The sequence below is a fragment of the Acomys russatus genome, chromosome 5 (assembly GCF_903995435.1).
Source record: "Acomys russatus chromosome 5, mAcoRus1.1, whole genome shotgun sequence".
NCBI lineage: Eukaryota > Metazoa > Chordata > Mammalia > Rodentia > Muridae > Acomys > Acomys russatus.
The window spans coordinates 41,360,928-41,372,930 of NC_067141.1; the positions used below are offsets into that span (position 1 = coordinate 41,360,928).

The 12,003-nt window shown below is 41.5% G+C and overlaps 1 long non-coding RNA gene across 1 annotated transcript in view; it reads left to right on the forward strand.

Annotated features, from left to right (window-relative positions):
- The first annotated feature begins 1,446 nt into the window (after nucleotides 1-1,446).
- The window catches only part of LOC127189431 (uncharacterized), a 51,296-nt gene continuing 40,739 nt past the window's right edge, over nucleotides 1,447-12,003 (forward strand). Inside the window, exon 1 of the long non-coding RNA XR_007830651.1 lies at nucleotides 1,447-1,652. This is a non-coding gene — a long non-coding RNA (uncharacterized LOC127189431). The remainder of the gene's footprint in view (nucleotides 1,653-12,003) is intronic.

Consider the following 12,003-nt stretch of genomic DNA (forward strand, 5'->3'; position numbering starts at 1 on the left):
CCTCCTGCTTTCACCCTATTTCCCTCCCCTATGACTGTTACTGAGGGAGACCTCCTCCCCTTGTATATAATCCTAGGGTATCAAGTCTCTCCTTGGTAGCCTGCTGTCCTTCCTCTGAGTGCCACCGGGCCTCCCCATCAAGGGAATGCCACACTGCATTTTCTTTAATCAATTTAGAGCTCTCTCTCTCTCTCATCAAATGACGCTGCTTGGTTCAAGCATCCTTATTTTACTTCCTAATGCCCCCAAAGCATAAGCACGGTAATTTTGGCATTGCCAATAAGCCAGTGAGAAGCTGGAAAGAATTCCTTTGAGGAGAAAATGCAATAGGGGCCTTGGAGTCAGGGAGTACCTTCCTACAACCTTCACTAGGATGTAAGTCATGATTAATCTGTTGGTTGATTATTTAGTCTTGGTGATATTTTGTTGTGCCAAATCAATTAATAAGATTAATAATAGAAAAAAAGAAAGAAAAGATTAATAACAGGCATGTTGGGTATACTGCAATTCCTAAAGAGCTTGTCTAGGGATCAAGCCAAGCTATGGAATCATCAACCACTCTGGGGCTTGGGGTGTATTGCCTGTGGATCAGGGGAACTATTGTACAAGTTCATTTGCTTCTTTGAGGGTGTGTGTGTGTGTGTGTGTGTGTGTGTGTGTGTGTGTGTATTTGTGGATATATGGATATAAGGTGAGAAAGTGAGAGATCCCTGAGGAAAGCAAACCACAGAGCTGGCCCACAAATGTGTTTGATGACACATTTTAGGGTCCATTTCATAGAGTCACAATTCTCTTAGTCCCAATAGGCTAGGTGATTTCCATGGGAGAGACACTTTCCATAGGAAAGTACTTTCCACATATCTTTTCATTTAATATTTAGGCTACCCCTATCAGATAATAATGAATATGTTCTCCAATTTATGTGTGAGGAAAAGAAAAGCCCAGAAAGGGGCATGCTTAGAGAAATAAGGCTCCACATGCCTAAGAGCCATGTAAAGTCAAAAGTCCTACAAGCCGCAGGCATTCAAATCTAAAGGTCAGGCTACAGTCAGGCTAGAGCCAGAGTGGGCTTTAGCAGCTGTGAAAATGAAACCCTGGGAGTAAATGAGAGCTCCAGGATGGTGTCATAGCGAAGAGAGGATACACCTGAGCTAACTCATGAAGGATGGCTATAGTTCAGACATGAAGTTCCCTCAAATACACATGTGTTGAAAGCTTGATCCCAATAGAGCAACGTTCATGGATGCAGGTTCTGACATCATTAGTGTATTAGTTCACAGATGTATATATACTTGAGTAGAGTACTGGGAAGGAGTAGACATGGTAAGAGATGAGGCCTAGGTAAAGGAAATGTGTTTCTCACTCTTCATTTCCTCTCTCTCTCTCTCTCTCTCTCTCTCTCTCTCTCTCTCTCTCTCTCTCTCCCTCCCTCCTTCCCTCCCTCCCTCCCTCTCTCCCTCCTTCCCTCTTTCCCCTCTCTCATTTTCTTATCTGACACAGGTTTCCCACATGCTCCAATCTCAGTAGCAAATGGCTACAGACAACAGGCATATCAGATGTTCTCTCACAGAAGCATGAAACTTCCAGAACAGAGGGCTAGACACAGGAAATGGAGCAACCTGCAATCCCATAGCTTAGTAGCAGGGAAACAGGTAAGGTAGGTATCTTATAAAAGCCCCTGGAAAGACTGCTTCAAAGCCAAGATTGTCAACAATGTCAAGGGTGCTAAAAGCCACGGTAAGATGGAGGAACCAAGATTTGGACTTAGAAATATCAAGGGAGGCCTCACGAGATGACTTAGTCATAAAAGGCTAGGCCCACAACCAAAACGTCAAGAACCAGGAAGGTAAATGGTGATGTTGCCCAAAGCAGTTTCAGTGCTGGGAGGCATATGCCAAGATGCTGTGGGTTGAGGCGTGCAAAGGAAGGAGAGGCAGCAAGTATGCACAAGTCTACAGGAAGTTGTCCATGGTGTGGTAGATGGATACTATCCAAGTTCAAAGGGGATTTTTTTTTTTTTTTTTTTGGAGATTACCCTTGATTAGATATAATCTCTTAACCACAGAGTTTGTTTTGAATGTGTGCTATTCTGCTTACTCGGGGCAAAATCCTGGGCGTTGCTATCCCTTCTGAAATTCAGTTTCCTCCTATGTACAGAAAACATGATGAAAAGGAGGGTTAGGAAAAATAATGTCATGTGTTTAAAAGCTGTCAGTCCCATGTTCAGTATAGATAAAACCCTTACTTAGTGGAGGCTGCCATCTCATTGATGCCATTCAAGGAAACACAGAAGGCCCCACTGTTGAAGGAAGTTGAGATGAAGAAGAGAAAAGTAAGTGGAGGACAGTCCCTAAAGACACAGGTTAAGATGAAAGCCACAGCTAGCAAAGGAATTGTTCTTTGAGGGGAGAGTTGATGCAGGTCAGGCTGTAGCTTATGTAAAATGTAGGCTCCTTTCTGCCTGATGCCTTCTAGTTTCTAAATGATGCAATGCTGGGGTCAAGGGCTGAGGGTCAGGTGATGGGAACAAGGCTTGATAAGAGCAAAAAGGATGAGTAAATTCTCCCACAGAGTACACAGCATCCCCTCAAAGTTGCTGATGGACATGATGGACCTTACAAAATGTGTTTGCAGACAATAGATCCCATGTGTCAAGTGGGTGGTGTTAAACATACCGCAGTGAGTCACTCACAGCATCAGGGATTGGCCAAAAAAGACAACATAGGACCCCACTGCTTTTAATCAGCTTTGAATAACATCCAGTCACATGATAAATGCCATTTTTGCTTAGAGGTGTTTTTTTTAAAGCAAGCTGCATTTCTTTGACAAAAGGATAGCTATGTCTTCTAATTAGTGGTGTGACTCCTACACCCTATTGATAAGTGTGCTTACAAAGACCTTTATATAGCTCTGTGGAGAGGGGCCGGGAAGAGCTCTCCTTCAGCATTGCTATTCTTGATGACAGGAGTCACAGGGCAGAAGCTCAACTTTAGAAGTAACAGAAGAATCGTGCAGGCCAGATGTGAAAGATACAGTTGCATAATTACACAGAAAAGAGATTATTTTTGTAATTTTTTATAATATTTTAAATCTTAGATCTTCTCCGCAGACAGCACAGTAGACACACAGCCCACAATCCATCACAGAAATATGACTAATTGGTTCTTTATGCTTAGGTTGGTTGACAAAGTCTATATCTTTATCACAATATCATTATTTACCAAAATAAGAGACATTTGATGAGAAGCAATCAAATGGCATTGTCTTCTCAAAGGATTCATTTAAACAAAAAGATATTTATTTCCATTTCTTATTACTTAAAAAAGAAAATGAAACAGTCATTAAAGCGGGCTGGTATAACAGGCACGTATTCACAGTACTCAGTCAGTGGAGCCAGGAGTATCAGAAGTTCAAAACCCTTCCTCAGTTTCAAAGTGAGCTCAAGGCCAGGCAGCCTTGCTGTGACATCTCCATGAGATTCTGTCTCAAAGGAAACAAACAGTAACTCATGATAAGTGAATAATAGCTATAAATGAACTATTTTTGCCACTAGAGTGACTTATGGCTGTTCACACTGTGCTACATATCCTCACTGTGCCTTCCTACACACTTATCTCTCCATGTTTTTAAACAGAAACTAGTTTGATTTGACAGTATATATTATAAATAACTTTCATTGGTACTGTTTTTCAATTATCTTTCTTAAAGATTTAATTTTTTTATGTGTATGAGTGTTTGACTGTATGTATATGTGTACACCACATGCATGTCTGGGGCCTGAGGCTCCAGAAGATGGCTTTGATCTTCTGAAACCGGAGTTACATATGCTTGCGAACCACCATGTGGGTGCTGGGAACTGAACCTGAGTCCTCTGGAAGAGCAGTCAATGCTCTCAACTGCCATACCATCTTTCAGGCCTACAATGATCTTCTTAAAAGCTGTTACCCTGGATGTCCCAAAATTTAGAAAGGTGATCCTTTATTGATATCTATGTTTATTTTCTCTAACACTTTTTTTCTTGTTGAGTCTGTAACTCTACAGTAAGATAAACCTCTTTATTTAAAATTCTTGATATATAGCTCATATCTTTCATGTAGATTCCTGGAAACATAAATGAGAAATTAAAGATTATGTTTGCTTCTTAAAACACTTATTAATAAAAATTAAATGATATTTAGGTAGGTTTATAAAAATTAAATATGCATCTGGTGAAAAATTAGTGGTCTGAGCCCAAGATAGACTCAGCTGTAGCAAATACAGTCCATGCAGTATGTGATGCTGGGGTGTAGGGAGGAGAGTGACAGCAAACAACCCTTTGTCACACAATGATAAAAGTGGCAACCAGAAAGGACACAGGAAGTACATCCCCATCAGCACAGCAAAGTACCTGCTTCCCTAAGCTCAGCAACTGTCGGTAGTAAGCTTTAAAAAAAGAGTCCCAGTTTGACAAGTTCAGTGTTTCCATGACCTGCATTCTCATGATTACTAATAGGACTCGTCACCCGCCCCCCCATACTTACATGCCTTTGACATATTTGAAGAGAAAATACTGCTTAAAAGGCTGCACAGTATTTGACTTATCTATAAATCTCCTAGAATTTCATTTCTATTCCTTATGAAATATCTTCAGCGCCTGAGAGCTGGCATGGGATAACCACTATTGTGATGGCGTCCCTGTTTTCAGCGTGACTTTATGGTGCTTGGATGCATTGATAAGAGCATAAGGAAGGATGAGGGAGGAACCTTTACATGGTGTGAACCACTCATTATCCAGTTCTTAGTGGCGCTGAAGAAAAGAATAAACAACCTTCCTGCCCCCTCAATCTCTGAATTCGCATGCGTCCTTTTATTTCTATCCACTTGCCCAAGCCATATTTTGTTTAGTTGATAGGTCCCAGCGTCAGTCTTGAAGATGCTGTTCTCAGTGAATGGTATTAGCAAGTATTTCTCTTGCTCTCATCTGGCTTTGGGTTACAGATGCTTGTGAACCACCATGTGGGTACTGGGACTGAACCTGGGTCCTCTGGAAGAGCAGCCAATGCTCTCAACTGCCTAGACATCTTTCCAGGCCTATAGTGATCTTTTTAATAGCTGTTATCCTAAATAGGCCAAAATTTAGAAAGGTTATCTATTTTTATTTCCTCCAACATTTTTTGAAACAGAGCATTCCATGTAGCCCAAGCTGTGCTTAATTTATAATCCTTCTATGTCATTCTCCCAAGTGTGAGATTACAGCTGTGTTGGACCCCATGCCCCACAATGGTCTACCGCTGGTTCTTTTGTGTCCACAGAACCAGCTATCTACCCATCAAGGAACGCAACTCTCAACCCCACTCAGTGGTACACCCTGGTGGATGGCATCCTGTTTGTGCCTCAGTGGCTAGATTGGTTCTTAGCACGTGGCATTTTTTGGTCGCTTATTTGTTTGTCTGGTTGTGTACTGGCCTCATGCTGAAGTTCAGATTGGCCTGGAATTTACTATGTAGACCAGGTCGACCCAAACTTGCAGCAGTCCTCCTGCCTCCGCTCCTCAGGAGGGAGAATTGCAGGTAACATTACCACACTCAAGGATGTGATACATTTTTAGTCAGTAAGTTGAGAGACGAGTCCAGTGATGACCTCCTGAAGAGATTTCCTCACTTTTGCAAAAGACAGACAGAGAAAGAAGCCTTTTCTTCTGCTATAGCCTCCAGGAGTGGTTGTCTCCTTGGAAACAGTGTGATCCTCTTGAAGACAGCAGACCAGTACCATGGGGATTGAACGAACCTGAAGGGCATCACCTCATTTCTTTGAGGTCAGTTTCTTCTTGGGGCTCTGTAGGGACTGGAGCAATTTGCTTCCTTTCTTCTCTTTTTTCCCCTTCAGATTGTCATCAGATTTTTTTTGTGTTTTGAGATTATGATAGAATTCTGTCCTTTCCCCTTCCTTTTCCTCCCTCCCACCCTCACACATGCTCCTTCTTGCTCTCTTTTAAATTTATACCCCTTTAAAAATCGTTACTTGTTTACATACGTATATATATATATATATATATATATATATATATATATATATATGTGTGTGTGTGTGTGTGTGTGTGTGTGTGTATGTATTTTTCCATACAACATATTCTGATCATAGTTTCCCCTCCCTCATGTCCCCCTAGATCTTCCCCATACCCCTATCCATCCAATTTTTCTTTCTCTCTCTCTTTAGAAAACAAACAGGCAAATACAAAAATAATCATACCAGAATAAAACAAAGCAGACAAGGGAAAACAACAAGAAAAACAACAACAAAATAAATAAATACATACATACATACATACCACACAAGAAACACACAGCATAAAAACACATAATCTAAAAAAGAGTATTACAGCAAAAGAACAACAACAACAACAAAAAGGCAAAACCAATCCCAAACAAAGCATTAGGAGATAAAATATCTCAAAAAATGCAATTGAATTCACTTTGTGATGGCCAGCTACTGTTTGGCATAGGGCCCGCCCAGTAGTGCAATTAAAATTAGATGCATTATGGGAAGGGACATGTGCAGTGAATGATGAAATAATCAAATCCCATCAATCGAAACAGAAAGCCATTTAAGTATATCCCCCATAACCAATTTCCTCCTTTTCTTGAACCCCAAAACAATAATCAGGGCCCTTAGTGTCCTTTTACTCTTGTGGCCCATTGTCCTCCTCTGAATATCTTCTAACCTGAGCTGTCGTTTTGCCTTAAAACAAAGTTTCCTTGATACTTTGCTTTCTATGTAGACTTTTGTTTCATTCTCAACCACAGGCCAGCTAGACTTTAACCACTGGTAGCAACTACACCCCAAATTCTACCGCAGCACACAGTCCTCAGTCAGCTTTGCTGGCTAAGCAGTTGGTCCCTGAAGAGCAAAGGTGGATAGAGCCACAGTCTGAAGGCAGCATGGACCATTAAAAGACAAACACAAATGCTTCAAACCAGAGTGCGACGACAGTGAGATGTGAGCTTTTCTGGATTCTGCCACTGAAAAGCAGGGCTTGCCTGTTACATCCGCTAACACCGTCTGTGAACAGTGCACGTGACTGTTCAAGGAGAAAAGCAGACGGAAAACGAAAGCACTGTGGAGCAGGGCAGCAGCTGCAGACTTGCCCAGCCCATGAGAACCTGACTTCAGGCTGCAGCAGCAACTGTGCATGGTAGATAAGAAATAATTGGATTGGTAGTTAACATGTAACTCATCCAGGAAACTCTCGGTTTTGCTTTCTGTTAGTAATATAGCTAGCTAATCAGTAACGTGGGACTCAGGGGGCAAAGGCAGTATGGTTACCTCATCTTCAAGTAGGTAACTCAGTTATGATACTTCACTAAAATTGGCACCTGAACAATTTCACTGACTGAAAGTCATTAATAAGATGCTGAATATTACATTTACAAATACACTTAATTGCTATGGACCCTGACTGTCTGTAGGAATTAATGGTGGATGCCTTTTGATGTTTTTCCAATTCTAATGGCCAATTTACTGTGAGAAAAATATAATCTCTGGTCAACATAATTTAAGTTTTATTGGTTCTACATCTTAGTATTTTGTTTGTAATTTATTTTGTCTTTATGCTAATGTGAGAAATACATGGCAAAGGCTGTGGCTCTGGTTCGGCGAGTGCTAGAACACAAAGACTAGGTGTGGTGGCTCGTGTTTTAGATGAAGTCATGGAGGTAGCATCCCTACAATAAGATTAAGGCCATTACAGGCAGAGGCAGCAGAATGTCCTTTGTTTCCCAGGTGATGATGCTATGAAAAGCTACTGTCTGTAAGCCAGAAAGAGAAGCCACGGCAGACACTGAGTCTGCCAGTGCCTGGCCCTTATATGCCCCCTCCTCTAGAGGAGATGTGGAAACATCCTGTCAAGCCGCTTGTTCTATCGTACTTTGCTATGGCAGCTAGAACCCAAGATGGCCGGGATTCCATTCTCCTGTGCTTTTTGATTTCCAACTAACATAAACACTATACTTCATTATCTTGGTCCCCAATGTCAGCTCTAAATTACATGGGTTAATAAAAGCTCGGCACAGGTACTCCTAAGCCTCCTGAAATGATTTCAATTAAGTGAGATTGGCTTTTGAAAGGCATTAAAATGTACTGACATGAAAAGAAGAAAAACGATGTCTTTTCTCTTAATTGTTACAATCCCTTCATTTATGTCTGCCCACATAATGCTCAACTAATAATAGCCTACTTCACTCAGTGTGAGCAAAGAATGCACAGCGCTGTAATCCACATGTGTGTTATTTTGTTGCACATGCCTGCAAACTATAATTAGTAGATATCTTCTTCAAACATCAAGTTAAACATTTTTTGAGCATTTTTTTCCTGCTTACAGAAAATTCAAGAGCAGGCAGCTTGGAAAAACACATTTTTTTTAAAGCAAGGAAAAATGAGCCTTGTTCTATCTTAAAATCACGATTTGACCTGGCTTATCATTTTAAAGCTATGTGACTTAAAGCAAAGAATATATCCCCCCTGGAAACAACAACAAGCACGGGCATGGAGGAGGATGACAGCAGGGGACATCTACATTGAACATGTCAGGAAAATGACTTCATAGAGGGCTGGGGATCTAGGTCAGTAATAGCACTTGCTATGAGGACCTGAGTTCAAATTTCCAGTCTCCACATAAAAAGTTGGCCATGGCGCATGTCCATGAGAGCAGACACAGGTGAGTTCTAGGGACTAGCCAGTGAGCCAGCCTAGATGAAACAGTGAGCCTCTAGACCAGGGCAAAACCCTGTGTCCGAGCGGGGAACCACAAGGGAAGACGTCCAGCATCTTCTTCTGGCATTTTCACTGGCATGTGCATGACAGTGTGTACCCACATACTCGTGCATGTACTAAATACACACACCACAAACACATATGCACACATCACATGTACACACATGCATACACACGTGAACGCACACACACACACACACACAAATACACTTACACACACACACATCCACATACATACCATGTACGTCATTAGATGTGGAGACGGAAAACTAATCAGTGTCTTTTACACGAGTCCTTTTGTTATGAAAACAGAAGCACAACTATAGTGGGTAAAAATCTCTGCCACCTCCATGCACTCTACTATCCTGCCGAGATGAAGGAGACCAAGGTGTGTCTCTAACTACAGGATTAGATCAGTGTCCATGAGAAAAGCAAGCTAGTTGCCAAACAATACGGCCATGATTTCATATATATTTGTGTAAGATAAATTATTAGTGTACATCTATGTGTGTAAGTGTCTAAAGAACATACAGGAAACATTTTGGACCCCAAGTCTCATCCACTCAGCCATCTCTGATTTCAGGCAGATGTGTGGTGGATGGTTCCACATTAGTTCTGGCCCATACTGCTTACAATGCACCAAAAAAGCTGCTCATGGTCTCACCGCACTCCACCTTGTGGTCTTCCTAGGAAGCCCACTTAGCCAGGTAGGACAAGATAGGAACTGCTACTAGAAACAGTACTTAACTGGTGGACATAGGGAGTAATGCGTACATTTGCTAGCATGTGTCAGCAGGTCCAGGAGCCATTCCTTTTATTAACTAGCATAAAATATTCAGGAAATACGCTTACCATTATAACTATTTCCAACGTAAAACTTAATAGCATTAAATACACTTATAATCTTATATAATCAGCACCCGTGTCTATTTCCAGAAGTTCCATATCATCCCCAATATAAACTCTATGTTAAAGTCAGTACCCATAAGCCAGTAGTTCTGCATTCTCCTAATCTTTGGTCCCTGATAACCTCTAATATAGTTTCTGTCCTTGTAATAACAATTATTCTATATAATAAAGCCAGGTGTTGTAGTGCATCCCAGTACCAAGAGGCTGAGGCAGAAGGAATGGTGACGTCTAAGCTAGCCTGAGTTACGTTGAAAGTCCTTGTCTAGAAACAACAACAACAACAAAGGAAAGAAGGAAGGAGGGAAGGAAAGAAAGAAAAAAGAAAGAAGGAAAGAAAGGTGGAATTGCTCCCCTTTTGTCCTGTCTACTCTAGCTTAAGGTGTGAGGCCACAGTTTGTTCCCAGAATGCATCCTGGGTCCCTTGTGTGAATGCATCATCTTTACCCTGGAGCAACTGGAAGTCAGTAGCATCCTTAGGCAATGGGGCCGAATGGGGAGAAGTTCTGTCACTGAGATCATGCTTTTGAAGGAAACTGTGAGACACTCATCTGGTCACCTGTCTTTTTTTATCTGTCATGAATTCTCACCACATTGTGTTGCCTTCCTACAGGCCCCAAAGCAATGAGCCAACTGATAATGAACTCAAGCCTCCAAAGTCTCTTTTTTTAATTGATCACCTCATGCATTTTTTTACAGCAGTAGAGAGCTGCTGACACTCTTCACTTGCCAAGCACAGCCTTTCAAAGTTCATTCATCTTGTAGCTTACATCAGTATTTCATTCTTTTTAAGTTTTAACATTTCATTGTCAGATAAACCACCTTTTCTTTATACAATCATCAATTGATGGACATTTATACATTGTTTCTGGCTTCTGGGTATTGTGAATAAACTGTCATGAGCACTGATATGCAAGTATCTGTTCACGTATGTGCTTTGGCTTATTTGGGGTAGATGCTTAGCAGTGCTGGATCATATGGTAACCCAAAGTTCAGTGTTCTGAGGACTATCAAACTATATCCTTCTTCTGGATCTTGGTGGAAGAGAACCTCAGAATCTTGATCATATGGCCACATATGAGCACCTCATTTCCTTTTCTGCCTGCCTCTGTCTGCTCCCTGTGATGTTCCTTGTAGCCTGTCTGCCCATAAGACAGCCAAAGTCTTGCTACAGGCTTTCCTTGCAAGGGAGCCCAGGTAGGATGATGCCTACGTGTGATGCTAGTTACCTTGGGGAGTTGGGATTGGATAAAGAGAGATATCGACTTTTCATACTTTATAAGTAAATCTGCACCATGACTTCATTGTGTTGCCAATCACAAGCAGCTGCTCCGAATTACAGAAACACGTTGACAGTTCCTGCCACTCTGCCTTTGAAACAAGTTGTGGAGCCTTCAAGATGGACTTTTCTTCCCTTAAGGGCCTTCATGTTTATTTTAAGCTGAGATGTTGCTGCTGTCATAGGTCTCTAGACATCTAACTCACATCAAGGATTCATTTCAATTGGCTCATGACAGCCCGTCTTTCAGGTAAGTAGCTATTAGGCCCTGTTGTAAACGAAGAAACCAAGGCACCAGGACATTTAGCCACTTCTTCCAGGTCCTGCCAACAATGGGTGACAGGGACAGTTCATAGTCGGCAGTCTTCAGGTGCTCCCTCAGTTCTGTGAACATGCTGGGCTGTCTCTGAGTGCCACCTGGAATTCTGCTTGCTCCTCCTTCGGTGTCCCATGAGAAATGAAACCTTCTTGCCCTCCTGTCCCACAGACACCAGATAACTCTGAGAGCTGTTTTTCCTCATTTGACTGCTCATCAACAACTGTTGACATGTTCAGCATCTTTTATGGCCCCTGGGGATTTTCCAGACTTCCTGGCTTAATGGACAAAAGAATTTTTGTGCTGGCCTAGACCAGGGAAGCCAACAGGTTAGACTCGGGGCTCATGGACTCTATCATCAGACTCAACTTTGCTGTTAGCACAAAGTCAGACCCAGGGAATACATGAGTGAGCATGGATTATAATCCAGCAATATGGATACTGAAATTTTAACTTCATATGGTTTTCTTAAATCATGGAATAGTACTCTTTCAATGGTTTTCAAACATTTAAAATAAAGGGGATATTTTTGTAGTTCAGAGGTGTGGCTAAGTTTTAGTCAGTAATTTAGTTTACCTCCCTGGGCCCTAGTATTTCTCATCTGTAAACTTATGCATGGTATCGTATTCTTAATATTTAATTAAGTAAATATAAGTATAGACTGGGCTCATTTATTTCCCATATGTTGCTTCTGGTTTGGTTACTTTGGGCAAAGCATTTTATTGACTTTATTTGCTCCCTCTTAGTCTGATCT